Consider the following 13094-nt stretch of genomic DNA (forward strand, 5'->3'; position numbering starts at 1 on the left):
AGGTTCTAGCCGGGCTCGAAAAAGGCATGGAAGATATGAGAGAAACCCTCTCGAGAGATATAAAAGCCCTTTCTGGAGAAATAAAAGAACTAAAATCTAACCAAGGTGAAATCAAAAAAGCTATTAATGAGGTGCAATCAAAAATGGAGGCTCTAACTGCTAGGATAAATGAGGCAGAAGAAAGAATTAGTGATATAGAAGACCAAATGACAGAGAATAAAGAAGCTGAGCAAAAGAGGGACAAACAGCTACTGGACCACGAGGGGAGAATTCGAGAGATAAGTGACACCATAAGACGAAACAACATTAGAATAATTGGGATTCCAGAAGAAGAAGAAAGTGAGAGGGGAGCAGAAGGTATACTGGAGAGAATTATTGGGGAGAATTTCCCCAATATGGCAAAGGGAACGAGCATCAAAATTCAGGAGGTTCAGAGAATGCCCCTCAAAATCAATAAGAATAGGCCCACACCCCGTCACCTAATAGTAAAATTTACAAGTCTCAATGACAAAGAGAAAATCCTGAAAGCAGCCCGGGAAAAGAAGTCTGTAACATACAATGGTAAAAATATTAGATTGGCAGCTGACTTATCCACAGAGACCTGGCAGGCCAGAAAGAGCTGGCATGATATTTTCAGAGCACTAAACGAGAAAAACATGCAGCCCAGAATACTATATCCAGCTAGGCTATCATTGAAAATAGAAGGAGAGATTAAAAGCTTCCAGGACAAACAACAACTGAAAGAATTTGCAAATACCAAACCACCTCTACAGGAAATATTGAAAGGGGTCCTCTAAGCAAAGAGAGAGCCTACAAGTGGTAGATCAGAAAGGAACAGAGACCATATACAGTAACAGTCACCTTACAGGCAATACAATGGCACTAAATTCATATCTCTCAATAGTTACCCTGAATGTGAATGGGCTAAATGCCCCTGTCAAAAGACACAGGGTATCAGAATGGATAAAAAAACAAAACCCATCTATATGTTGCCTCCAAGAAACACATTTTAAGCCCGAAGACACCTCCAGATTTAAAGTGAGGGGGTGGAAAAGAATTTACCATGCTAATGGACATCAGAAGAAAGCAGGAGTGGCAATCCTTATATCAGATCAATTAGATTTTAAGCCAAAGACTATAATAAGAGATGAGGAAGGACACTATATCATACTCAAAGGGTCTGTCCAACAAGAAGATTTAACAATTTTAAATATCTATGCCCCCAATGTGGGAGCAGCCAACTATATAAACCAATTAATAACAAAATCAACGAAACACATCAACAACAATACAATAATAGTAGGGGACTTTAACACTCCCCTCACTGAAATGGACAGGTCATCCAAGCAAAAGATCAGCAAGGAAATAAAGGCCTTAAATGACACACTGGACCAGATGGACATCACAGATATATTCAGAATATTTCATCCCAAAGCAACAGAATACACATTCTTCTCTAGTGCACATGGAACATTCTCCAGAATAGATCACATCCTCGGTCCTAAATCAGGACTCAACCGGTATCAAAAGATTGGGATCATTCCCTGCATATTTTCAGACCACAATGCTCTAAAGCTAGAACTCAACCACAAAAGGAAGTTTGGAAAGAACCCAAATACATGGAGACTAAACAGTATCCTTCTAAAGAATGAATGGGTCAACCGGGAAATTAAAGAAGAATTGAAAAAAATCATGGAAACAAATGATAATGAAAATACAACGGTTCAAAATCTGTGGGACACAACAAAGGCAGTCCTGAGAGGAAAATATATAGCGGTACAAGCCTTTCTCAAGAAACAAGAAAGGTCTCAGGTACACAACCTAACCCTACACCTAAAGGAGCTGGAGAAAGAACAAGAAAGAAACCCTAAGCCCAGCAGGAGAAGAGAAATCATAAAGATCAGAGCAGAAATCAATGAAATAGAAACCAAAAAAACAATAGAACAAATCAACGAAACTAGGAGCTGGTTCTTTGAAAGAATTAATAAAATTGATAAACCCCTGGCCCGACTTATCAAAAAGAAAAGAGAAAGGACCCAAATAAATAAAATCATGAATGAAAGAGGAGAGATCACAACTAACACCAAAGAAATACAAACTATTATAAGAACATACTATGAGCAACTCTACGGCAATAAATTTGACAATCTGGAAGAAATGGATGCATTCCTAGAAACATATAAACTACCACAACTGAGCCAGGAAGAAATAGAAAGCCTGAACAGACCCATAACCAGTAAGGAGATTGAAACAGTCATTAAAAATCTCCAAACAAACAAAAGCCCAGGGCCAGACGGCTTCCCGGGGGAATTCTACCAAACATTTAAAGAAGAACTAATTCCTATTCTCCTGAAACTGTTCCAAAAAATAGAAATGGAAGGAAAACTTCCAAACTCATTTTATGAGTCCAGCATCACCTTGATCCCAAAACCAGACAAGGATCCCACCAAAAAAGAGAGCTATAGACCGATATCCTTGATGAACACAGATGCGAAAATACTCAACAAAATACTAGCCAATAGGATTCAACAGTACATTAAAAGGATTATTCACCACGACCAAGTGGGATTTATTCCAGGGCTGCAAGGTTGGTTCAACATCCGCAAATCAGTCAATGTGATACAACACATCAATAAAAGAAAGAACAAGAACCATATGATACTCTCAATAGATGCTGAAAAAGCATTTGACAAAGTACAACATCCCTTCCTGATCAAAACTCTTCAAAGTGTAGGGATAGAGGGCGCATACCTCAATATCATCAAAGCCATCTATGAAAAACCCACCGCAAATATCATTCTCAATGGAGAAAAACTGAAAGCTTTTCCGCTAAGGTCAGGAACACGGCAGGGATGTCCATTATCACCACTGCTATTCAACATCGTACTAGAGGTCCTAGCCTCAGCAATCAGACAACAAAAGGAAATTAAAGGCATCCAAATCGGCAAAGAAGAAGTCAAATTATCACTCTTCGCAGATGATATGATACTATATGTGGAAAACCCAAAAGACTCCACTCCAAAACTGCTAGAACTTATACAGGAATTCAGTAAAGTGTCAGGATATAAAATCAATGCACAGAAATCAGTTGCATTTCTCTACACCAACAGCAAGACAGAAGAAAGAGATATTAAGGAGTCAATCCCATTTACAATTGCATCCAAAACCATAAGATACCTAGGAATAAACCTAACCAAAGAGACACAGAATCTATACTCAGAAAACTATAAAGTACTCATGAAAGAAATTGAGGAAGACACAAAGAAATGGAAAAATGTGCCATGCTCCTGGATTGGAAGAATAAATATTGTGAAAATGTCTATGCTACCTAAAGCAATTTACACATTTAATGCAATTCCTATCAAAGTACCATCCATGTTTTTCAAAGAAATGGAACAAACAATGCTAAAATTTATATGGAACCAGAAAAGACCTCGAATAGCCAAAGGGATATTGAAAAAGAAAGCCAACGTTGGTGGCATCACAATTCCGGACTTCAGGCTCTATTACAAAGCTGTCATCATCAAGACAGCATGGTACTGGCACAAAAACAGACACATAGATCAATGGAACAGAATAGAGAGCCCAGAAATAGACCCTCAAATCTATGGTCAACTAATCTTCGACAAAGCAGGAAAGAATGTCCAATGGAAAAAAGACAGCCTCTTCAATAAATGGTGCTGGGAAAATTGGACAGCCACATGCAGAAAAATGAAATTGGACCATTTCCTTACACCACACACAAAAATAGACTCAAAATGGATGAAGGACCTCAATGTACGAAAGGAATCCATCAAAATCCTTGAGGAGAACACGGGCAGCAACCTCTTCGACCTCTGCCGCAGCAACATCTTCCTAGGAACAACGCAAAAGGCAAGGGAAGCAAGGGAAAAAATGAACTACTGGGATTTCATCAAGATCAAAAGCTTTTGCACAGCAAAGGAAACAGATAACAAAATCAAAAGACAACTGACAGAATGGGAGAAGATATTTGCAAACGACATATCAGATAAAGGACTAGTGTCCAGAATCTATAAAGAACTTAGCAAACTCAACACCCAAAGAACAAATAATCCAATCAAGAAATGGGCAGAGGACATGAACAGACATTTCTGCAAAGAAGACATCCAGATGGCCAACAGACACATGAAAAAGTGCTCCATATCACTCGGCATCAGGGAAATACAAATCAAAACCACAATGAGATATCACCTCACACCAGTCAGAATGGCTAAAATCAACAAGTCAGGAAATGACAGATGCTGGCGAGGATGTGGAGAAAGGGGAACCCTCCTACACTGTTGGTGGGAATGCAAGCTCGTGCAGCCACTCTGGAAAACAGCATGGAGGTTCCTCAAAATGTTGAAAATAGAACTTCCCTATGACCCAGCAATTGCACTATTGGGTATTTACCCTAAAGATACAAATGTAGTGATCCAAAGGGGCACATGCACCCGAATGTTTATAGCAGCAATGTCCACAATAGCCAAACTATGGAAAGAACCTAGATGTCCATCAACAGATGAATGGATCAAGAAGATGTGGTATATATACACAATGGAATACTATGCAGCCATCAAAAGAAATGAAATCTTGCCATTTGCGACAACATGGATGGAACTAGAGGGTATCATGCTTAGCGAAATAAGTCAAGCGGAGAAAGACAACTATCATATGATCTCCCTGATATGAGGAAGTGGTGATGCAACATGGAGGCTTAAGTGGGTAGAAGAAGAATAAATGAAACAAGATGGGATTGGGAGGGAGACAAACCATAAGTGACTCTTAATCTCACAAAACAAACTGAGGGTTGCCGAGGGGAGGGGGTTTGGGAGAAGGGGTTGGGATTATGGACATTGGGGAGGGCATGTGATTTGGTGAGTGCTGTGAAGTGTGTAAACCTGGTGATTCACAGACCTGTACCCCTGGGGATAAAAATATATGTTTATAAAAAATAAAAAATTAAAAAAAAAAAAAAAAGAAAGTTCACTATGATACTGTAGACAAAGAAACTCAAGTTATCCTGCGACCCATTGACACATAACAGTTCAATAATTACAATATCAAATGATGATCTATCAAAACTTAAAACTTTGGGAAATGTATAGAATCTCTAGAATAGTTATAGCACTTACCCAGATGTAGCCCAGAGTTTATCATTTGCTTAGCAGTACTTCCTGAGTAACTTAACATACCAAGGAAAAGCCTAATAAGTTAAAGAGATTTCATTTACAATTTATTTTTGTGTGTGTGTGATTTACACGTCCCCTTTATTTAAAAAAGGAAAAAAAAAATTTAAAGCAATCTTTTCACCTCATGTGGGGCTCAAACTCATGACCCCTGAGATCAAGAGTCACATGCTCCATCAGCTGAGCCAGCCAGGTGTCCCATATGTCTTCCATATTATAGATAATTGAGCCTAATGAAATGAGATCATTTATAATGATTACATAGTAAAACTTTATAGCCAAAAATTTAAAAAGTCCTCATTTTATTTTTTGCAAAGTACTTTTAAAATTTTTATTTCACCAAGGACTAATCCTTATTTTTCTGAGTTTGTCTCATAAGAGAAAAACATGAGAAGTTGCATTTTCTTCTAGTTTTTCTGTGGCATTTTCTTCTAGTTTTTCAAGCCCTCGTGTAGTAGCAACTGGTTCAAAATATTGCTTTGTTTCAAAGCACGCAGTTTAGATATATCTTCACTGATGATGGTAATATTTCCATTTTGTTCTGGAGATGTCAGGTCACTTTCACTGTCAGATAGTGTACACAGTAGAGCGTCATTTTCATAGGTTGGAAAATAATACTCTGGTTGATCCCATGTCTTTCTTTCAGGAAGAAGTGATGTATGTTTAGCTTCTTCCATATGAGTCCTTAACTCTGCTTTGGATTTGAATTTCACATGGCAGCCATAACATCTACATTGGTGAATTTGTCTCCAGATGAAATTGACCAGTTTCACTTGCTGGTAGAAGTTTAATCCAAGTTCTGACTTTATTTTGAGGAGATCAAACTCGTGAGCATCCTCCATGTGGACACATAATTTCTCAATGGTTTTTGCTTGCTTTTCACAAAATAGGCAGCAGAGTCAGGGTGTTCTTCCCAGTCAGACCAGTCATCTTCCTGATGGTCTAGCAACTCCTGGTCATCTTCCAGTTGAACTTCCTCCCACAATCTTCCAAGTTCCAAATAACTAATGACATAAAATCGGTCATATTCTCTGATCTTAGGATTAATCCTCCGATGCTTTTTCTCATATGATCTTTAAGTGTATTTTTGCCCCCGAAGGTCTTCTCACAGTACGCGCACTGCAAGTTGTCCAGCTTTTTCTGTAATGTTCATAGAAATTGCAGTTTACAATGTTGTCTGGCAATCCAATGTTGAAAGCATGTTCTCTGGGCAGGTGGTTCAAAAGAACAGATCTGTTCCTGAAAAATTCCTCACTGCAAAACATACAAATACCATGAAAATGGTTATCGTTTCTTTCTTGCTGCTGTTGTTCCATAACTTCTTTTTTTTTTTCTTTTTTTTTTTTAAGATGTATTTATTTATTTGACAGAGAGAGATCACAAGCAGGCAGAGAGGCAGGCAGAGAGAGAGGAGGAAGGAGGCTCCCTGCTGAGTAGAGAGCCCGATGCGGGGCTCGATCCCCGGACTCTGAGATCATGACCTGAGCCGAAGGCAGCGGCTTAACCCACTGAGCCACCGAGGCGCCCCTGTTCCATAATTTCTTTCAGTCTCTGTTTCTGAAGTCCTTCTCTAAGTAGTCGATCTTCTGGTAAAACATCACATAACAAAAAGTAATTGTCTTGTTCTTCAAGGGGAGCTCTGGAATTGATTCTTATCACACTACAAAAATCTGTAATGTGCTGTTCAGTAAACCTTTTCCTCCAATATAAAATGTACCTTTGGAAATCAGCAACCAGCTTGACATCAGCTATGACCATCTTATGTTCAATAATCATGTGCTTCAGAAATTTGTCTTGTTCATCCAAGGAAAACGTCCTTCACAGAAAATACAGGGCACAGATGGAGAACCTTCTAAGGCAGTGGTGCCACCTGGACTTTCTGGCAGGGAAAGAGGCTCCAGGATATAATCCTTACTGTCCTCATAACTGACACCCCCAACTTTGCTCTGATTGCCCTCCTCCCCTCCGGCAGCAAACCTCTGGGTCTCAGGGGCAGCCATTACTCAGCAGAAGAGAAAAAGGAGGGCCTCCAGGCAGGCCCAGACCAATGGAAATGTGTCTGGACTTCATTTATAATTTAAATCTTGTCAACACTTGTTAAAATCTTAGAAAGTTTTAAAGCATATGCCTAAATATAATTAGGGATATTTATAAAGACCCAATATAGGCAAAATATAGAAAATGGTTTTTCTGGACAGGCAAAGAGGAAACAACTGTTTGCATTTTCTTCTTAAAAGCAGATCAGTTAACCTAAGAAGACTTTGTCCTTGAACAGAGAGAAAACCAGCTTTCTATACCAGTGTCTTTTTAAAATTCATTTCAATCTTAGTCCGTCATGACCACACTTAAAAAATTCTTTTTCTGAAGATTTCCTTTCACAAACCTTCTACAACTTTCCTTTGCATTTAGGCTTTGTCCCAAGTCATTTCCTTCCAAACAACCATCTCATTTAGGACAAAATTACCTTCTTCTCCTTCAACAAAATGCATTCCCATTCCTTATATCTTTCTTACATATCTCCTACTTTTCCACATACAGGGTTATTTCCCTTACTTCCATCAGTCTTAGTTACAGTTAGCAGAATTTTGTACTCTTAGAAATACCTAGGGGCACCTGGATGGCTCAGTGGGTTAGAGCCTCTGCTTTCAGCTCTGGTCATGACCCCAGGGTCCTGGAATCGAGCCCCACATCAGGCTCTCTGCTCAGCAGGGAGCCTGCTTCCTCCTCTCTCTCTGCCTACTTGTGATCTCTGTCTCTCAAATAAATAAATAAAATCTTAAAAAAAAAAAAAAAAGAAAGAAATACCTTGACATCTAGTGATGCCTAAGTATTAACCATTGTGAACTGTTACAACCGAATTCTTTAGAAAACATGTTTACCAACAGATTTAAATATTCTTAGTTTCTTTGCAGTAAGTCAAAGCACAAACCTATGTCCAGTAATTAATGACTTAGCATTTTTTCCTATTTGAAAGATCTACATATCCAACGAATTTAATTCCATTTGTCATTCAACCAAAACCTTAAAGTTTCAGGTTACCAAAGACTTTGAAAGCTATATTAACAATTACCCATGAAAACTTTGAGACAATTAACCATAAGTTTAGTCATCACTTTGCTAACAAACTTCAACAGAGATAACAAGCTTATTTGACCTTGATTCTTGATAGAATAAAAGTTTCACATTTACCACTGATACATCTGTCTGAACTAAACCAACAAACTTAGTTTAAATGCTGAAATATGTTCCACCAGGATCTTTCCCATGGTCAATTTTCACCTGACATGTGGGGAAATCTGGAGTGGGTGGTGGTAGGTCCAATGGGTGCTCTTCTTGCTCCTTGACAGTTGTGCCTGAGGCCCTGAGGATGGTCTAGAAGCCAGTAATGTAGGCCCCACCCAAGGTGGTACAGAAACAGGAAAAAGGGGGATGGGGAGGCAGAAGAGACAAAGTGCTGCCAGAGGGCAGAGAAAGGGTTCCTGGTTCAGATGATCATCAGCTCCAGAGGAGCAGATGCCATGTTTTCCCGACAACAAGGGTGGGGATAGACAATCCATATTGGGCCACAGAAGACAGGGAATTTTCCCAAAACAAAGGAGGTTTGGCAGCATCTTGGGAATATTCCTTAAAGTCCCCATCCTGAAGGACACCTGGGATTCTGACCTGAGTGGAAGGCAGACGCTTTAACCCATTGAGCCACCCAGGTGCCTCTCCCACTTTCTCTTAAAGGTAAATATGAGAGCCTCTGTTATTTTACATTCTGTTTCTGTCTGGATCAAGTTTCCTGTGGGCTATCAGAGCCCCTATACATGCCAATTACAAAAAACAGGAGCACTCTCTTCCTGCAGCTCAGCTTTAGGCCCCTGGTCAGAGGAGGATTGTGGTCCCCACAATTTCCGACAGTTTCATCCTTGTCCAGAGTTCATCTGCTTTGCTGCCCCTGATGCCCCTGGGCAGGGCCTCCCTGATATGATAGGCTTTGCCTCCTTGCAGCCTTTGGGCTCTTCTACTTGGGTTACAAATGTCCTACTTTGGTCCTTCCTATTAACACAGAATTGGACCCATGGGGGCAGAGTTTGGGCTACCTGAAGCCAAGAATCAATATATGGGAATTGTCAGGGTGTCTGGGAGCCCCGACCATAATTTTGTAAATGACCTGGACAGTGGATAGGTCTTAGGGCCCCTCAGAGGGCCAGTTGACCCCAAAGGTGGCCCATTCCAATTCATAGTCCGAGTGGCCCTAAACTGCTTCCGTGATGACTTGTTTTGATCCCATAATCTTTTGAGAATTGCTTCTTAAAATTTTGAGCATACAGTCTAAGACTATAGGTTTTGAAGAGTTTTCCACCATGGTGAGCAGGGAGGCTCTCTTGGCCACCCTGTGTGTTCAGCATGAAGACTACAAAGGGTGGGTGCTCCTCCAAAGGAGAGACCAGTCAGATGCCCCTCTGTCTGCCATCCCAGAGGACAGACACTTGGGTGCCTCTTAGCCTTAGCGAGTCTATACAAACCCTAGACTGGCACCCCAAAGGGGCTCACCTTAGACCCTATGAGGTCACCATGGAAGCAGTTTAGGGCCACTCAGACTCCATAGGCTTCTGGGGACCCTAAGGGTGCCTGTCTGTGGAGCCACAGAATCAGTCCGCCCAACAAGCTAGGTCAAACTGCACCTTCACTCACACATTCACACTGAAGTTATTACAGTTCCTCCCCTCCAGGAGGCCCTGACCTGTGGAATTCCTTCTGGAAATTCCTTCCTGTCCTCCCTTATGGTGGGGGGGTGCAGTTCCTGACCTGAAGGACCTCCCCCCTGGGAGGCCCTACCTGTGAAGACCACTAAGAGGTCTCTGGAAAGTGATCAGTCTTCCTTCCCACCCTCAGGGGTGGGCCTCACTGGGTCCTGGGGCCCCAGGTCTTACCAGAATCCGACATTGGGACCAGGTCCTCACCTGCCAAGTCTCCTTTGAATCTGGGTGGGAACAGGAGGCGCGGGTGTGGGTGGGGGTTAAGGCAACTGGGCAGAAGACTGCGGAAGATTAGGCAGGGCGTGCCTTCTCCCTTACAATCCCTTGTTCAGTCACTGCCCTGTCCTTGCCCCAAACCAGTGGCAACAATGGGCCAGCACACTTGAGTTTCCTGGTCAGGGAACCAAATGTTGCGGAACCTGGACTGGATCCTGGCTGAAGAACCAAGTGGCACTCAGGGACTCTGGAGGATCAGAGGTTTATTTAACACCAGTGGGCTCAGAGGGTGTTGTTCTCCAAAGGTCTGAGCCCCAAGCTCAAGCAGGGAGGGGGATTTATACCCTTCTTCTTCTGCATACTTGGTGCTTTTGGTGCATTCAGGAAATGGGGTAGGAAAGAAGAACCTGGAAGGGGTTTGAGACAGGGACTGGAATTCCCTTGTTGATTTGGTCAACCATCTTAGAGCACAGTTTTTCCCTGTCGGGCTCAGGTCATGATCGCAGGGTCAGAGCATCAGGCTCCCTGCTCAGTGGGAAACCTGCTTCTCCATCCCTCAGTCCCCCTGCTTGTGTTCCTGCACTCGCTTTCTCTTTCTGTGAAATAAATAGAACATTTTTAAAAATATAAATAAATAGGGGTGCCTGGGTCATTCAGTGGGTTAAGCCTCTGCCTTTGGCTCAGGTCATGATCTCAGAGTCCTGGGATCAAGCCCAGCATAGGGCTCTCTGCTTGGCAGGAAGACTGCTTCCCCCTCTCTGCCTGCCTCTTTGCCTACTTGTGATCTCTCTCTGTCAAATAAATAAATAAAATCTTAAAAATATATATGTATATATATGCATATATATATATATATATATATATATATATATTTGTTTATTTTTTAAAATTAATAAAAAGGGAAAGAAAAAACAACTATCTACCTGGAGGCCAGTGTAGGCAGAATAATACTTTCCTCCCCTGCACTGCCAGGCCCTCATCCTAATCCTTGGAACCTGTGAATCCTACCCTGCCAGAGACTTTGCCAATGGGATTAAGATTAAGGGCCTCGGGGCACCTGGGTGGCTCAGTGGGTTAAGCCTCTGCCTTCAGCCAAGGTCATGATCCCAGGGTCCTGGGATCGAGCCCCGCGTCGGGTTCTCTGTTCAGCAGGGAGCCTGCTTCCCCTCCTCTCTCTCTACCTGCCTCTCTGCCTACTTGTGATCTCTGTCTGTCAAATAAATAAATAAAATCTTTAAAAAAAAAAAAAAAAGATTAAGGGCCTCAAAGCGGGGAGATTATCCCAGATTGTCTGTGTGGGCCCAATTGTATCACATTAGTCCTTAAAAGCAGTTAAACAAAGTTAAACTGTCAAAGTGGGGCACAAGATATGTATGTAGCTATAAAAAAAAATGCCTTGAAAATGCTATATAAACTCTTGGCTTTGAGTGCTCGGGGTCCTTGTTGAAACCCGCTGCGCTGGGCAGATACTTGGACCCCAGCTAGATGGAAATAAACCTCACTGTGTGACTTGCATTATCGAGAGTGTTCTCTAATTGAGGGGTGATGGACTCCGTACCCTAACATTTATCTTCAGAGAGAGAACCTTTTGCCACTTAGAATTGCTGACATGTGTCTCCATTTCCTGCCCCAGGTCCTAGGCTGTCAGTGTTTCTTTTTCCTCTCCATGCCTCCAGGAACTAAAGTCTCGCCCCAAACCTCAGTCCGTACAACTAAGGGACCTCGACCTGGTGCTACCCACCTGCCATATCAAACCAGTTTCGGCCAGGACTTCCATGCTGTGCTCGTGCTCAGTACGGTTGTCCGTGTCCTCCAAAGCAGCAGTCACGCACAGAAAAACACCATTTTGGTTTATTAGAATTAAATTTAAAAACCCAGTATTTCTAGTGTAAATCTCCATAGACTAGTTATTAATCAAGCAAAATTCGGCCATCACTTCTCAGAGTGCTTTCACAAATTAATTAAATGCTCTTAAATATTTTTAAACTGACTTTGTAGATTTAGTATATTGTAATTTTTTTAAAAATTTTTCTTCTTGGGGCGCCTGGGTGGCTCAGTGGGTTAAAGCCTCTGCCTTCGGCTCAGGTCATGATCCCAGGGTCCTGGGATCGAGCCCCGCATAGGGCTGTCTGCTCTGCGGAGAGCCTGCTTCCTCCTCTCTCTCTCTCTGCCTACTTCTGATCTCTGTCAAATAAATAAATAAAATCTTTAAAAAAAAAAAAAAATTTTTTTTCTTCTGAGTAAGAGCTTCTATTGGGCCCTCAAGTCACATTAGCCTCATAATGCCAATTCATCAGATGCCACACACATTATGGAATTCTATTGTAAACTTTTACACTGTTGCATGATTTGGGTTGACTGAATTCTGTGTTCCTCTCATCTTTTCCTTGCTTGGCAGGGCCATAACTTACACACTTTTAAATAGCCCCCCTTGTATTCTACCTGGCTTTCCTGGTTTTGCTTGGCTCACAATTTTTAGGCGCCATGCTAATGAAGCTCCACTATATATATATATATGTGTGTGTGTGTGTGTATATATATATATATATATATATAAGATTTTATTTATTAATTTGATAGAGAGAGAGAGAGAGAGCAAGAGAGGGAACACAAGCAGAGGGAGTGGGAGAGGGAGAAGCAGGCTTCCCGTGAGCAGGGAGCCTGATGTGGGGCTCCATCCCAGGACCCTGAGATCATGACCTGAGTCAAAGGCAGACGCTTAACGATGGAGACACCCAGGTGGCCCTCCCCACTATATGTTAATACTACCCCACACCAATGCCTTCTCTCTTCCCCAGTTTCTGACCTCCTGGGCCTGGGCCTGTCCTAACATCTCTATATGGACCAAGTTGTAATGCTGAGGCCCAACCTCTGCACTGTTGCTCTTGTCTCTTCCCCTTCCTGAATACCCTTTGCCCCCTCTACCCATCCTTCAAGGCTCAAC

The 13094-nt window shown here is 41.8% G+C and overlaps 1 pseudogene; it reads right to left on the reverse strand.

The window, feature by feature from the left end:
• Positions 1-5106: 5106 nt before the first annotated feature.
• On the reverse strand, positions 5107-7227 carry LOC131809061 (zinc finger protein 277-like; annotated as a pseudogene).
• Between the last annotated feature and the right edge of the window lie 5867 nt (positions 7228-13094).

The sequence above is a fragment of the Mustela lutreola genome, chromosome 10 (genome assembly GCF_030435805.1).
Source record: "Mustela lutreola isolate mMusLut2 chromosome 10, mMusLut2.pri, whole genome shotgun sequence".
Lineage (NCBI taxonomy): Eukaryota > Metazoa > Chordata > Mammalia > Carnivora > Mustelidae > Mustela > Mustela lutreola.